Source organism: Crocodylus porosus, unplaced genomic scaffold (assembly GCF_001723895.1).
Source record: "Crocodylus porosus isolate Cpor-Errol unplaced genomic scaffold, CroPor_comp1, whole genome shotgun sequence".
NCBI classification, from domain to species: domain Eukaryota; kingdom Metazoa; phylum Chordata; order Crocodylia; family Crocodylidae; genus Crocodylus; species Crocodylus porosus.
In genome coordinates this window covers 14,963,496-14,980,623 of record NW_017728921.1, presented here as the reverse complement: position 1 = coordinate 14,980,623, position 17,128 = coordinate 14,963,496, and the positions used below count along the sequence as shown (strand labels likewise).

Genomic DNA, 17,128 nt, shown 5'->3' with positions numbered 1-17,128 from the left:
CCGGCCCGCCCGCCGCCCGCCTCGTTTTCCAATCGATACAAATTTGGGAAAATCCTCGGTACAAACCTCATGGCCTCCCCGCTCCAGCCTCCATCTTTGACTACTTGACATTCAGCTCCTGCCTGACCAATTCCTCATTAGCATACCTCCCTCCCCATTGGCGCATCCCTGCGCTAGTCTTTGCCACCGCCTCTCCCATTGGCTCCCGGGGAGGATATTTAAAAATATTATCCCCGCTCCCATTGGCGCCGGGGAGCTCACGTCACGGCCCACTCTTTATTTTAACAATGAATGCACAAACACATTCTTCCATTCACAAATTTTTTTCCCCCTCTACTTTGCCCGCCTTTTCTTCAACTACATTTTCATTGATTTTTTGTTGCAACTGAGGGGGTCCTGGTTGTAAACAGATAAATCAAAGGCGGGCAGAGGGGAAACCTGAACAAATATTATTTCTCCCTCTGCCTCTCTTTTGTTTGGTGGTGCTGGTGTTGGGGGGGACCGACTGATCCCCAGTGGGCTCTGATCTGAGAGGTGTGGTCAGCGTTTCTCTGCCTTGCCCGAGAGATTGGAGCTATTTTCTACCGATTTTTTTCTTTTCAAATCGGGACCTTTTTCCTAGTAGCAGAAAACACACCTGCTTGACCCAACGCGCTACCTTTGTGTTGGGATGATGATGATGATGATGGCTGTTCTGACTTCGGGGATGTTTCTGGGGTGGGGGAGAACTTTCCATGCTCCACGTGAGAGTCTCTTTCTCTCTCTCCCTCCCCCCTCTCAAGCTAGTAAGTAACAAAGTCGATTGCCATGTTTCCTTCGCACGCTCCGTCCTGGCTACACACTTAACACAGGGCTGCACAAAACAAGCGATTTAATTGTTACTGACTAAAACACCCCAGGTCACTTCAGTGCACTTTCACGACCACAGCAGCTTTTGGTTTTGCTAACTAGGTGCGGATATTTGAAAATCTCTCAGTGCACTTGGGAGTAACTGATATCAAAGTGTGAGGGGGAGGAAAGAAAGTATCTTAATGTTTGGGTTTTTTTACCCTGCATCTGGTAAAATACACGAGTCCTTACATATGAATAAAGAGAGATGGGGAGAGGTACCTGTGACACTGTAACCCTAAGACAGAAATGCCTTGGTAAGTTTGTTTGTTTTTTTAACCAACCTCTTGTTAATTAACAAACACGACGCTGTGCGATTATTTCAGTTTTTAAAAGAAATGCTTACCTTTATGCAGCCAGCAATTCAACAATTTGTTTCAACATGTGTTTGTAAAGTGAAACTATTCTGAGGCACAAAGGAGACAAGTTAGCAGCAAAAGGATCATTAAGTAAAGTTTGAAAAAACTAATGCATCCTTTAAAAGCATCTTGGGGTTTTGGGGTGTTTTTTTTTGGTTAACTAGCTTTTTATGAACTGAATCAGGAATACGTTGTGCATGCAAAAAATCTATTGCTTCAGGAGCTGCTGAATGATTTTATACATAATCCTTTTTTTTTTTGTTTTGTTTTGTTTCCTATCTAGCCTTACACAAAACTCCATCCAAAAGCTAATTTGTGTGTGGACCAGAAATTTACTTTTGGCAAACCCCTGTATATATACCAAGTATGTTTTTTAAGCCAAACTTTAATCGTACGTCTTCTTGAGCTTATTCTTAACAAGTAAACCCCACAAATATTGACCTAAAATTCTAACTGCTAGATCTGGATGAAATTGGGTGGAGACTTTTGAGCAATGGATCTCTGGCAGTGTTTTTGGAGATGTGAGAGAGGGGCAGTGGGCTGTGAAATCACACATTCCTGTCCAATGGAGCTGAAATAATGGTATTGTTCTCTGGAAAAGAGGTTGCTTTTCTCTTCTCCATTCTTCCCCTGATCTGCAGGGACCTGATTGTGCAGTTAATCAGCAAAAAAGCGTTTGATGTAAGGCAGGGCGTGAATTCAAAAGGGCCAGGGGGGATTCAAGAGGGATTCTTCTGTCTGTTAGAAAATGTTTTTCTGTTTTCAAAATGGTAGACATTTGAAAAGCTGCAATGGTCTCTCTTAGAGAGCTGAGTTTGTAGTAGGTACCAGCACTAATTATATCGCTTCTTTTGTGGGTTTGACACTTCACTGCTGGCAAAAAGTACATATCTTACAGCAAAAGAAAGATGTGCTTCCTGGATCAAAGGTGAGCCCCTATGTGCTATCCAGCTCGCTCCTTTCTGCCCGGAGCTGAAACTTGGTGGCACTCCCCAGAACTTCTCCCTGCGAGCCCCTGGCTCCGTGCTTGAGGTTGCAGCATCCAAAGTCAAGTAAGGGTCTTCAGCAGCAGGTAGCTGTGTCGGTGACATCTGTCCTCGCTAGCACCTCAGCTCCGAAGGCAGAAGCCTCCCTGCCCACATGGAGTCACCCCTAAAGCCCTTGCAGCTCTGCATGCACTGCCAGCCCGGGCTTGAGCGCCAGGAAGACGTGTCTGCTGCTCCTTCCCGCGGGGTGACTTCCCAAGCTTTTAAACAAAATGCTTTGTATCGATCGGCTCTGTCCGCACAGCACGCTGCTCTCTTCCCTGTGTCCCGCGCACACATGCACACATCCAGATATGTGAATCCATTGACCTACAGTTATTTCGGATTTTATTATAGCCACACAGGAAATGACACATCACGGAGAAGGCAATGCCGGGATGTTTACTTTAGAAATGTGTAACTTCACAGCAGAGGGGGGCTGTGGTTATCAATTTAATTCGGCCCAAACTGTAAATAAAGCTCGTGCACGTTGCCCACCACCCACTCCTTGCTCCCAGCCTGGCAGGAGACGTGCGGGGCCAGGCGCTGCCCCCCCGCTGCAGGAATGTGGCTCTGCTCTCCTGCAGCATGGCTTGCTTTCAGGGGTAGGAGGCTTTGGGTCTTTGCCTGTTTGTTTGCTTGCTTTCTTTTCCACTCGGACCCAGTGTTGCTGTTTTGTCCTTCCCCGTGTTTGTACAGCCAAGGGGATGGACCAAGGAAGGCATTTATGTTTGCTTTGTTTTTTAAAAAAAAGATGATCTGAAGATTTAAATGGGAAAAAAATATGATTTTTTTTTTATCATTTTAAGCGTGGGGGGAGGGGAACAAACTTGATATTTTTTTTTCCAGATCTTGGTATGTTTTTTTTCAGTGTAACTCTATCTGATGTCACCGGGGGTGGAGTCTCCAATGCGTTTGCTTAAACTATAACTGCCTCAGTTCAAGGCCTTGTGGGCTGCAAGTTCTTCAATCTGTGGGGACAGGCATGACTATTTCTTAATGAGATCCCTACTGCAATAAGCGTTTTTTAATTTTAATCCGCTTCTGAACGCCATTAATTACCATTTTCTTAAGACCATTTTCCCATCTGCAGGGCTAAAAGAGCCCCACCCGAGCTGCACAGTAACACCCTTCAGTGCTAACGTGTGTGAAAACACGTGTACAAACTCATATAAAACCTTCCTAATTAGATCTAGAACATACACATGTTTTGGGAATGTGTGCCTGTGTCAGACTGAGAAACAAAGGGGCAAGATGGGGCCCAGAATTATTTACCAAAAAGTTTCCAAAGTATTTGCATGGACTGGTATAAATTAACTTTAAGATCCCTCCTGCTGGAAGATTAATACTTTGGAAAGACTAGATCTGATTTTGAAATGTGCCTTTATTCCCAATTCACTAGCTGCAAATACTGCTGTGAACAAAACTCTGAAGTTGGGTTCAAAACAAATTGATAAAACTCAGTGGGGAACAGGAACAAATAGATTCATAAAATGTTCACAGGGCAGCAGAGTACTCATGTTTAAACTCAAACAGATTTGAGTTTGGGTTTGCCTCAGCTTCAAAAACTCACTGCTTAAAATGGGCTGTGGAGAGAGAAAAGAAAGTCTCTACCTGCTCCTGGAAAACCTTCACTTTCCTTGCTTTTAGCACAATCTTGTTTGAGTTGTTTTTTTACACTGGTGTAATCTTTCAGGTCAACTATTTATTGAAACACTAGTTTGAATTATTCTCAAGTTATTCTACCATAGACATGTACAGCAATTCTTTGTCCTTATTTTTAAACTAAGTAGATTTTGTTTGAATGGTCTCTGATTCAGACCTGTAGGGATAAAAATATTTAAAATCACACTGTGTATAGAAATTAAATTCAAAATGCTCTTATTTCTTTTTTTCTTCTTCAAATTCTAATGCTTTGTAACAAATACAGGGAGTTTCAAGGAGGTTTGTAAAAAACATATAAACAAAAGAACCAGTCAGGACAAAACAACATACCCCAGAAATGTTTTAGCAATTTAAAATCTGTCAGAAACGATTTTTAAAAGTTTAAACTATGCCCAGAGTCACCCTCACAAATATATTTTTATTTGGCCTGGGCATTTGTTCCTATGTGGTAAAAATGTACAGTTTGCTTTATAACTTTCTCCCAAGTGCAACATTTCAACATAGGAAAACCAAAGAAATCTCTCATCTCCTTCAGTGACAATAAACAAGAGTGATCAGCTCAAAGCTAAAGGATATCCAAAGTACCATTCGTGTTTCCATAAATACACCCAATCAATAGCCTCAGAAGTTATTGCATGTAACCAAATGCAGTTCCCCAAAAGATCCCAAATCTCTTCTGATCTAATCTCTACAAAGCAGGCTCTTGTGTTCAGGGTGGACAGTGTTTGGGGAAGGAGGGGGCGGGGATGAGAAAACCAGTTACTAAATGCAAGTTATGAATGAAGGATCGGAGGGGAAAATGAAGTGTGTTAGAAAATGAGCAGAGACAAAGCTAATACAAAAATCAGTTTAATTCCATGCATTTTACATTGATATGACTTTTTTCTTTAGATCCCAGAGGGTCCATGGACTAATAGTTAAAAACGCATACAGCACAAGCCCTTAATAAACATCCTCTCCACAGGAAAAGGGGTTATTGTGTAGCTGGCTCACATTTCCCCCCCCCCTTTGCTCTTCCCCCCTTCTCCCACCCCCCTTTGTAAATCAGAGTGAGGAGGTTTTATAGTGAGTCTAATTCTCACTCCCTCCATTTCCTTCCTTTCTGCATTTTTTTTTATCCTCCTCCCACCCTGCACCTCCTTCTGCCTGCAGCCCTGGTATTGATTAACCACTTCACTGCTACACATCGGTTTTGTCTTGATGATTATTGTTATTTTCCATCTCAGCTCTGTTTTCTTCCCACCGGAGGGGGACCCCCCCAGTGAACATGCTGCCCTTCCAAGAGCCGTGAGCCTGCCTCCCATGTTTCCAAGCCATGCCTTTTCACTGCTGACTTCTCCAGCCAGCGCTTTTGAAGTTGGTTTCACTTAATGGCATTTAATGAGCCTAGCTGCAGCGCTGTGAGTGTGAGCGCGGGTGTGCCTGGAGACACAGTAGCCGACCTGGTCGTGGCTCTGAGAGGTGTGGAGGGGAGAGTCACCGGGCAGGGGAACGTCCCCAGAACTGAAGTGGTTAATGGCCCCTGGGCGCATTGATGAGTATTGATGGCTTTGGGAGTTTTCCTGGATTTGTTGTTTGTGGGAGGTGGGAGCTTTTGCCTTGCTTTGAATGTAACCCCCTAGCTGGGAGCTTGCTCCTAATTGCATGCATAGCATTCCTTCGGAGTGGGTGGCATCACCTTTTACTGCTGCTCCCTTCCACAGGGAAGGCCTGTAAAAATCCCTTTCATGTGCCCGAAAATCAATACCTAGGGCTCTAGATGGCTGTTGTAAAAACCCAGGCAAATCTCCCCCTCCCCACACAAACAACAACACCCACAAGGCCCCCGGGGGGATCTCAGGGCCCTGGGTGCTCCTGTTTACCAAACAAATGGGCGATGCAGCTTTGGCCACGGGTGGACACAACCCCTATTTTCACAGCTGCTGGGGTCAGCTCGGCAGTGGGCTCTGGTTTGAAGCCAGGGGCTGGGTGTTTTGTTTTGGGTTTTGGTCAATAAAAATGTACGTGGCTTGGAAAAGCCTGTTACATTGTCAGAGAGAATCAAGGATCATTAGCAGTGCTTAAAAGGTTAAAGAGAAATTGGGGAGTGGGAAGCTGCAGAATTATGGGTGGAGTTACCGGCACTTTAAAAAAAAAAAAGCACAACAAAGTAAACTAATTCTTCTCTCATCTAGTTTAGAAGGTAAGCGTGAAGGGGCGCTGGGCAGTCTTGTCACATAGCCAAGTGTTTGCAAAGAAGAAAGGACAAGTTTTCATCCTGAAACTCTTAAATCGAGTTCATTTTTTTTATCATTGCAAAGCTACTGGTTTTTTTTTAGATTGTGCTAAAATGATATAAATCCAGTTTACAAATGGACTTCGTGTTCACTCCTCTCTGCTGGATCCTACATTCTTGAGTATTGGGGGTAGAGGGAGTGATTGTTAAGCATTTAAAATGCATGCAAAATAAATCAATGTGTTTCTGCCATCTACATTTCAATTCAGTAACATCGTTTTCATAGAGCTATTTCATTAGTATGGAATAACTCACCTGTAAGTAATTACAGCTGACTTGCTTTCTAGCAGAGACCAATACAAGTCCAGAAAGGGGATAAAGGTTAGCTCACAGAAATGTTGCAGAGGTTTGGCATGGGGGTATAAAAGTGAATAGTTACTTTCTCTCATCAGAATGCAAGCAGTTCTGAAAGCTCACTCTTAAGGAAAAATAATTTACAGCCATATCTTGAGGCTTTATTTCCAAGTAAAACAGTTTTAAAGAAACAGAGATGTTCAGAAAATATTTATTTAACAAAACTGAATATTATTGTATCTAGAAAAAATCCCTAAGTTGCTTCAATAATTAATAGAGAAATATAGTAGTTTTCTCAGATTTCAAATTGTCTTGAACAATAAAATAGTTTGTTTGATATTTACTAGTGTAATTTCACATCTTGTCTAAATCCTGTGTTGCCACTGAGTTACATTTGTTTGAAATTAGTTTATCAGTTTAATAGCGAATGCAGAGGAGGTTTACATTTCTAAGAGCACACAATTTTGAATTAGATAATTTAACTAGATATTGTACATGAAGGAGCTACTCAAACAGTGATTTTTAAATTGATTTTTTATATCTAGCAATCACCATTTAATTTAGAAGATATTACACTCTCTTTAATTGTAAAGTTTGATATCTTTTTAAATCACAGTTTACATTTCTCCATAACATTTGTTCAACATTTAATATTTGGAGCAGAATAATACAGTTTTGGTTAATCAATCTTAATATAGAACAGTTATTTTCTGGCTGCTTTGAGTACATAACAAAAAAGTTTCTATTACATTTTGTTTTCAGAGAATCAGTATTTTCTTAGTAACAAATAGCATTTTAAATATAAAGAACATTTCTAAGAGATTGCTAATTAAATATAATTTAAGGAAGCTTGCACTTTTGCTATTTTACCTTTAATACATTTTTGACAAAACATATTCACAAATTACCTCCTTTACCTAAAATGTCTAAAGAAATGCTTATTATGTTCACACTAGTGTGAATTTGTACTTTAAACTGTTTCTGAAACAACAGTGAAAGAGTCATTTTGCCATACCAGACAATCAAAATGTGCTTTCAGATGACCAGGGAAAGAACACAATTGTGTTCTAAAAAGTGCTTGAATCTTTTAGGAGTGCACTACAGCAAGGAAACACACACTTGAAAGTGTTTCAGGATTGCATTCCTTGTTTTAGTATCAATGGGGAACTTTCAGGTTATTTTATTAAATAAACAGAATCCACAAAACCTGATCACAAACAAAAAGCAGGGTTTCATTTCCTCCTTCTCCTCACCTTCCATCTTTCTCTTGTAATTTATCAAAAAAAATTTTTTTAATTAGGATCTACAGTCCAGAATGTGCATAAGAAATCCTAGTTTACTGGATTCTTATATGGATCTTAACAAACAGGGGTTTTTTTAATTAAATTTTTGAAGCTTTAACCTATTCATCTCACAAACATTTTACTACACCAATCTGTTTGACATTCAAGAAAACTCACTAGGAAAAAAATACCTCTTTACCCACATAGCAGAGTTGTGAATTAATATGATTCTATTAACCCTGACCAAATGGTAGAAATCAGCAGGGTATTGTGGGGGATTTATCTAGGGGTCACATCTCCCTTCTGAGTTAAGAATTTAATAAGAAAATAAGTCATTATTAAGGTTTTCCCTTTCCTATGTTAGCTATCAAATAACATATGTGCTAACAACATAGACTATCTTTACATAGAAGTGCAATATAATGTCTCCCAGTGTGTAACACTGCACACACATTTGTTACTATATTAAATATTAAGCATCATGTCTCCTTTTTAACTATAATACCAATTTTTAAAAAGTCATTTTATACAAATGAAATTTTGCATATATAAAAATAGTTGACCTAGCAATCACAAAACATACAGTTGGGGTTTAAGTCGATTATTAAACTATAGTAATGGTTTAGTACACAACTCTTGTGCATCCCTAAATTAATACTTGATTGGGGAGATATGAGTGAGTATGTTGCTCTGTATGCTTTTACACCTACAAGCTCAAGGACAGTTGTTTCAAAATTAATTTGCAAACTGCAGAAAGGTGTGTTTACAAGTTTACTCAACCGGGCTACAAAATTAAGTTTTGAAAAATAATTGAAAATTGGTTTCCATCTGGTTTTATTCGTTAACCAGCATTACTTTGTTTTTAATCTGCAGCTTCTACAAACACTTTCTAAACTAAATTTAACTTAATATTGCTCATTTGTACCAGTTAGATTTTATTACAAGTAGCATTTACTTAAAACTTTGTTTCAGAATTAATTTCCCGTCCCCTTATAACTTGTGTGTGGTTTCTTCTTACAAATCCAAGCCAATTAATATTGATATTTTGTTTAATTATTTTCTCTCCAGCTGGATAATTATTCAATTTCATTTAAGATCAGTGGTGCAATTACATTTAAAATATCATATGTTAGTCAACATTCCATTTACAGACACCGTTAATTAACAAAGAGAAGCACCTACATGTTATTATAATAATTAGAAATTCCTTATCATTTACAATTATAGGTGCCAAACTAGTGAGAAAGACTTTGTTAGCTCAAACGTAGAATAAAACACATGTTTAGAGTCAAACACAAATAGAATCAAAACACATGCAAGCTCTGAATAATAACTTTCTTAATGACAGAATATCTTTGGTCAGTTTCTCAAATACATTGTGCATCTGACCACTGGAAAGTGGCATGTGTTAAAGATCAAAAAGAACCTCTAAAATATTTCAAACAACTCTGTTAGATCTCTGGGCAATATATGTAGGTATTTAATGCCAATGAGAAATAAAAACAATCAAATGGTGGTGGTATATCCACCTAGAAACAGTGATGTCCTGTTTGAAGGTGTCAATCTGTTGTTAGAAACCATTACCTAAGACCTAGAGCTTTTTGGTTAATCGAAACATCTACCTGGGGTGAAAAAAAAACACCGAAACAACTAATTCTTTACTGAGAGCTCTAAACTAATAGACTTACATTTTTAGCCAAACTCAAAATAAATATACACAAAATGTAGCATAAATGATTTCTTAGTAGGACAGTAGAATTTTCTGTCAGTGGAGATGGGATTTAGATTGTAGCTGTCTCCAGTTAAAATTGGTCTGATGATAATGCCCTTTCAAGACATTTAAAAATATTATTGCTCAAGTATTTTGTCTTTCTGACAAGAGGATTTTAGTAAATAGGACAGGTACTGCTGTATTGGTTAGTCAGAGGATGTCAAGAATGCATCTAACTCAGCTCCTTGATCATGCACTCCTTTAATGGACTGAGTTTAGTCCATTATTAAGACATCCAGCAATATCTCTCAAACCAACATCAAAAGACCTTTTTAGCCAAACCAATATCTGGATGATCTTAAAATAAATATTGCATGTTGGAAAAAAGGAATAAAATATATTTTGTGAATGTGTAGCCTCTCCTACTCAGAGAAGATGAATGACCACATCATATAGAAAAGTTTTGGTAAGAAGAGAATAATTAATATCTAACGGAAATGAAGGGAAAAAAGGTATAGTATGGGACAAGGCATGGAAAGCTCCTTCTCAGAACTGATGGAAGATGTGTAATTGATTTAGTTAATGAGGTAGGTCATTGGGAAGGTAAGTACCTTGTGGGAAGTAATATGACCATCAAGGCAGCTGTATTATGATATTAACCAGTAACTATACTTTGCAGGGGGAAGGAACCAAACTTTAATTGTACCCTTTTTCTGAATATTTGAATGACTTGATATCACTAATGAAAAAGAAGACTTAATACTTTCAAGCAGAAATTACCGGTGCCAGTCAATGTGCTTTTGACCTAAACTCCAGTGAAAACAAAGATTTATCAGTGAAAAAAAAATCTTAAAGAGAAGTCAAGAACATAAACTTTCATAAGGGAAAACTAAAAATCAGTTCGTCTAATTATTCTACTGTAGTTGAAACCATCTTACTTATCCCCATGTAAAGATCTGAGTGAAGGAAAGGGACACCTTTGTACACTAATTGCTTTTTTTTAAACTAGCTTGTACATCATTAAACCAAACTATTGATGTTTCCTCTAAGTAAGGTTACTTTTTTCTAATATGGCTTAAGTCAGACACAATATAATCTTTACCTACTGCTGTTAACTGGTTCTGAGCACACCTGTCAGTTTTCCTATTTGCTTTCAGGTTTCTCTAGTCTCTAATAAAATTGTGTTGTGTTTTACCCTGATGGGACAGCAACCAGAATGTTACCAACTTTTCTCTGCTGGTCATATCTATTCTTGTTATAGGAGACTGACTCCCCTTCTCCATTATTTGCCATTTGTATTTGAGTCAAGTTTGTCATTAAAAATATCAGGAAAAAACCATCAAACGTGTGACTGGGAATATGTTTTCACTAGACTCTTGTTAATCTATCATGATCAAATAGTGATCCAGATAACTTCTCTCTCATAAATTCAAGTTCTTGGTCATATATACAGTAATGTATGCCACATATTTATGGTGAAGACTTTGAATTAATATAATAAATAACATCATGCACTTAAAACACAGTTTGAGAGAATGGAATCCTCTAAAAAAGATGTTATGCTTTGGTCTCATATAGCTAAAACACATCCAAATTAAACAAATTCTCAAAATGTCAAAAGCGATTGTAAAAAAAACAATGAGCATTTCAAACCCCACCACCTAAACAGCCATTATGTTTAAAGGAAATCTGTGATCTGCAACCAATTAGGAGCAAAATGGTTGTAAAATATTTAATTTGTGAGTAGCATTTTAAATTCAGTAACAGCTATAACAAAATGGATAAGTAAATGACATTAATCACTCCTGATACTAAATTATCCCTATTTTGCTTCCAAGACAGGCATCAGACTGGGCAATGTTTCCTATTAGTTAAATACATCCACAACCCTATGAAAGCCTAGGAGGTCATTTAACTAATGGGGATTCCAACATCCTTGTTGTTCCTTTATTTTGTGTACTTTTTAAAGGTCATATAACTACTTTAAAGAGTCACCTCTAGATTTTTCACCAGAGGTAGTGAGCACTATTTTCCTGATAAGAACTATTTCGGACAGGTAGAACAATGTTTACTGCAGTGAAGACTACACACCAAACTCATTTGAAATGATTATAACAACTTGATGGCCTAGTGGAAAATACTACACTCCATCCCAGAACACTAAAGTCTTTTTTTTTTTGTTTAAGAAAACCAATTTTGGGGCGTTCACCTATAAAACAAAACAATAAAACATTCATTGTTATTTTCTATTGTACAGTTTTGTTTGATTCAGTGGACTGTAACTTATTTGGACTGGTTAAATTAATGTGCAAAACATTAACTCAAGTTGCAGTCCCCCAGTCCCAAAAAACTAGGGTCTAATTTTGGTTCTATCAACAAGAGAGCTAGGGCCCGATTCTTATGTGTACCACAGTCCTCTTATACCACTGGCTGCATAGAAGGGCCATAATGTACATGAGAATCGGGGGGGGGGTTTCCCTTAAGGAAATGGAGCCATCTTTAAAGCCCATTTCAATTCACAAACCTCTCAGATTAGATTCAGCTTCTCAAGATGAATTATTTCCTGCTTTTCTTTCTTGTAAATATCTTCCACCACCAACCACCTTCTGCAGATAAAACTTTACCAATTAGTCATTTACAGACATAAACTCACAGCAAAAAACAGCCTTTGCAGCTCCAAGCCTCTTTGATGATGATGATGATGATGTTTACAAATGCTTTCACTGCTGGACTGGTAATGTGCACTTTGCCATTAACTTTCTGAAACTGTTCAACATACAAAATGTGCCTTTCAGTAAGGCAGATGGTAAGAAAGATTGTTCCTTTCATTGGGTGCAGGACACTTATAAAATAAATAGTGGGCTGGGGAGAATGTACCCATTTCTTCAGGCAGCAGGAAGCTTCCTCAGCGTTCAGAAGTAGTCCATTGGCTGAACAGGTCATGCTTATAAAAACCTGCCCGTGGAGTATTCTAGTGTGACTTGCAAGACAATGGTGCCGACAGGCATCAGCTGAGAGCAGGGGTCCTGTGTGAGGTGCTGTACATACATATAGTAAACATTTCCTGCCATGCAGAGCAAATCATCTACATTTTATCATCTACATTTTAAATCATTCTCTGTTTCTCTGTACTGTACTGCCCTGCAAGACAGGCAGTTAAACAGAATATTGGAGCTAAGATTATCTGCATTTATTTAGGATCAGAGTAATCTGATAAGAGACTCAGTGGAGAATACAGTACTGTACAAAAGGTACAGGCACTTCAGGTGGGGTTGCTAATATGATTGCATATTGCAATACTGCAGTGGCCAACGTCTTGTGAATTGTTTCCAGTGATTTCAGCTCAACACCAAGATGCCCATTTGGAATAAGGATTGCTTCATGTACATAAGGCAGGATAGAGCATAATATATCCTAGCTATGGATCTTCCATTTTTTAGTCTGGACTTAAACCTGGGCTGCTGCTTTCCTTTTCCTAAACTGTAATGGGTTTGCGATGGTTATTACTGAGGCTACTTTGAAGTTTAGGCCATGAGGCATTTGTCCCAACTCATCCATTTCTGACTTTATGGGCAACTAGGGTCACTACAGCACATCAGCAGAACTGCGCGTGTTGTAGTTGTCATGTATCGTGGAACTGTTGAAGTCAGAGATGAGACAGACCTATTGGTTAGCTGGTGTATTTCCTTGCCAGCAGAGGATCATCTTTTGAAAGCTGAGGGCTTACCAGATCATCTTCTGACCCTTATACTACCAAACCTGAATTTCCCTTAAGATATTTGAATGGCAAATGTTGCAATCAAAGAAGTGGGAGCTAGCTGCAATAATATTAGATCATGTCTCTAGCTTCACAGCAATAAAACTATCTGTAAAGACAAATAGCTGTATCAAATGTAAGGCAAAGGCGCATTGATACAATGTGGTTTGGGTATAACCTGGAGAGGGTGAGAGGGGCAGATAAACATACAAGAGGAAAGGATGTACCATTTTTAGCTGGAACAGCTTGAAAACCTTATATTGAGGGTAAAGGCTTGAAACAGAGCAGAAGGGCAAAATGGCAAAGACATGGTGCTGTGATGTGAATGGGGCCCTGGCTTCCCTCCTCCTACCTGTGAATAGCTCAAACATCCCTAGGAGCACAGGACCCTGGCTCCTAGATAATAAACATTCAAGCTTCTTTGCTCACTCTTCTGGTCTCTCTTTCCCAGGACGATATAGCTAGCTTGAGAGCTGGTAAGTTTGTGCTTCTACACTGTTCTGTTTGAGATGTGTGGAAATCATGAGTGGGAGTTAATAGTGCCATGAGCATATCAGTTTCCTCTTGCCCACTTGCTAGTTTCTCAGAGAATGGTGCTGCCTGGAGCAGCCATCCCCATTGCTGTCCACTCCAGCCCGTCATCCTCCCTAACCTGCTGCTCTCAAGGGCCATGTGAGTGACACACCCAAACTGCACCCCCTTTCTATGCTTTCAAGCTAGATTTCTGTGTTTTTCTATGCTCCTCTCCACATCGAAGAAGGGAAGGGTGAGAGAGCTGAAGGTCTGAGTCTGCTGCCTATGTCTGTATCTGAACCGGTCAATACTAGTCAACACACCTTACTAGTCAACATTGAGACTGATAACACTGTTAACATAGTGCTCTCTCTTGCTTTGGTGTATCCTGACTCCAGTTTTCTTGACTTTCAGTTACTTTTATTACAAGAAAACCTTCCCAATAATATGCACTGCATTTGGGAGAACAGTCAACTAAGAAAAGCTAAGTCCTACAGTACCATGGACTAATAGTGGCGGCCTTGAAGGCTATGGATGAATTTCCAGGGAAATAAGTCCTTAGAATCATATTCATTGGGACACTTTTTTTTGGGGGGGGGGAGAAAGAATGAGACTCCATGGGCACATTTAGATTGGACAAGAGGATGATCAGACTTCGTAAGGATAGTTCTACACTTCTCTTTTCCTTGTTTCTCTTTTTCTACAACCCTCTTAGAAGTTAGAAAATATAATTTTCACTGCAATTGAAAAGTCATCATTTGTGCATTCCTTCAAGAGTCATTCTGGATTAACTATAATGCACATTCTTTGAGAGAAAAAGTGATCCTTATTGTAGATATTTGCTGCTGTTACAGATCATCCCACTGTCCAAGAGAACATAGGAATGGTTGATCTAGCCTGGTCGTTGTCTGAAACAGGATACTACTCTAATCACAGAAACAAAGATAACAGGGTCCTAACAGTTCATCTAATCCATTTCCAGCCAATATTGGATATCTTTTACAGCAACTTTTCTTTTAAAATAAATCTCTCAGAAACAGAGCACTTGATAAAAACATATTTCAGATCCAATCATTGTTTCCCATTATTTTATACCGTTATTTTATACCAATTGTTAATTATCTCAAATCTGGCACTTGAACACATTGGCTGGCAGTAATGGGTTATCTATTAATTAAAGGGAAAACAAGTTAAATTTGCAGTTTATCAGCTTACCTCTTGCCTAGAAAGGATCCACTTCACAGCATTTATGAATGACTCAAATCACAGTTTCCTTGTCGTGTTTTAGGAAGCCAAGGGTTACACATATTTCACAATTATTTGAACCTAGAATCATAGAAACTGAAGGTTGGAAAGGATCTCAGGAAGTCATCGAGTCCAACTCCCTGCTGAAAGCAAGAATACCCCCAATGATATCATCCCAGCCAAGGCGTTGTCTAGCTGGGTCTTAAAAACCCAGCTAACCCAGAAATAGCTGGTTAATTTCTAATTTGCCCATTTAATCAAATGCCGGTAGCTTGATCCGGCTTCCACTTGGACTCAGTGGGCATGTCTATATGAGATGCATTACTGCTCCAACAACACATAGGACCCTTACTGCACAGTAATGTGCTCTACTCAGCAGTTAACTTGCTACTTGCCTTGGCTGTGAGGGAAAGTGCTCAAGAACCTCAAGGGTCAAATTCTGCCCCTGCTCCCATTGACTTACAGGAAAGTCCCATGTGTATTTGGTAGCAGAACTTGGTCTGTTGCTTCCTGATGCCACCCCCAATTTTGGTTATCGCTGTGACTGTTTTTGTAAAGCCTTGAGATGAAGGGCAAGGGAGTCTATGAAAAATAAAACCAGAAGGTAAAAAAGCACAGGGAAGAGCACAGAATCTGCAGCCTTCCAAACCTGAAAAGCATGAACTGCACAAATATACCAGCACAGAAGTTAGACTTAGACCATAGCTTATAAATCAGTAGTTATCAATATTTGGATGAACTAGCAACACTGTGGGGAAAGCCTCACAAGCCATTTTACTCATAAGTAATCTTGTGCCAACAGGTCTACCTGTTGTATATATTTCTCTTGCTTTCATTCTTTACTGGCAAATGCCTACCTTGACAAATGACTTCTTGTTTCCAAAGAGATCTTTGCTCCTGCCTTACTTCTGTTACTTTGCTCTGAGCAGCAGCCTGATTTTCACAGCAACCAGTTGCAATGTCAGACTATATAGAAGCCTGTGATTTCACAAGATGCTGAAAGGGAAGTAGAAACAAAGATCCTATCCAAAGTGTCACTCATGAAGTTTGGTACTTGTATTACCACATCCGTCCAAAATGCTGCATAGACATCAGTAAATTTAGCCATACACAAGCCAGGCAGCTAAAACAGAAAATGTGTGCCAGAATCAGGAACAGAACTAGATTCAAGGTCCATTCCTTGGCCCCTTTGCCATAAGCCCATCTCTCTTCCTTTATGGTTATGGCAAATCTACTTTTTAATCACCGTCAGAGAGGAAGAAGAGTTCTGCTCAGGAGTGCATATCAATTATCATTTAACTTATCTGCTTGAGCCTGTAATGGTACAATTTAGCTAAATCACTCTAACTAGCCCTGAATGAAACAAGGATAACGTTCCAATGGTTTCGCTACACTTAAATTGCTATAGAAAGGATCTAACAGCTTCTATCTATATAATTTAATATCAGTACAATTGTTACATTTGTCTATGCCCTAGTACCCATAGAACTAAGTCTCAATATTTGAACAGCTGTTTCTTTAATGGAATAGTTTATATTTGTCTGTTTTATGCTGTGATTTTTAAGCTTATTTTTTATTTCAGCAGCCTGTGCCAAGATAAGAGCTCAAATGCTGACTGAGCCATCCTCTACCGCAGTTTTCCTACTGACCACATTAGAATTCCTCAGGAAGGGCAAAGGGAAATGATAGAAGAAAAGCAGAGCAGACCCAGCTCACTGCTAACAGGGATGTAGGTACTAACCAGCTACAACACACATCTCAGACCACCTCCCCTGAAGATATACCTGGCAGGCCCACACTCTGCTGACCCTTTATCTCTTAGCACTTCTTGGTGCTTTACCTAAATCTTCACTCGTATGCGCTGCTTCTGCAAAGGTGAAAGCTTGCTCTTGGCTTCTCTCTTGTTTATCGGTTGAGGGCAGGATTTTAGTAGAGGTTATTTAAGTGGGTCCAGACGTGAGATGCCACTAGCAATACAGCCTCACTGATCAGGGCATCGGAGGAGGGGAAGAAGATGGCATTGTTGTCTCATTCTCTCCCTACAGCCTTCTTGTCGTTGCACTAATTACAATGCAAAAAAAGGCAGACAAGGTTCTTTGGGTAAATCTGATAT

The 17,128-nt window shown here is 39.3% G+C and overlaps 1 long non-coding RNA gene across 1 annotated transcript in view; it reads right to left on the bottom strand.

Annotated features, from left to right (window-relative positions):
• LOC109312793 overlaps positions 1-133 on the bottom strand; it is a 10,634-nt gene extending 10,501 nt beyond the window's left edge. The window contains exon 1 of the long non-coding RNA XR_002101907.1: positions 67-133. This is a non-coding gene — a long non-coding RNA (uncharacterized LOC109312793). The remainder of the gene's footprint in view (positions 1-66) is intronic.
• Between the last annotated feature and the right edge of the window lie 16,995 nt (positions 134-17,128).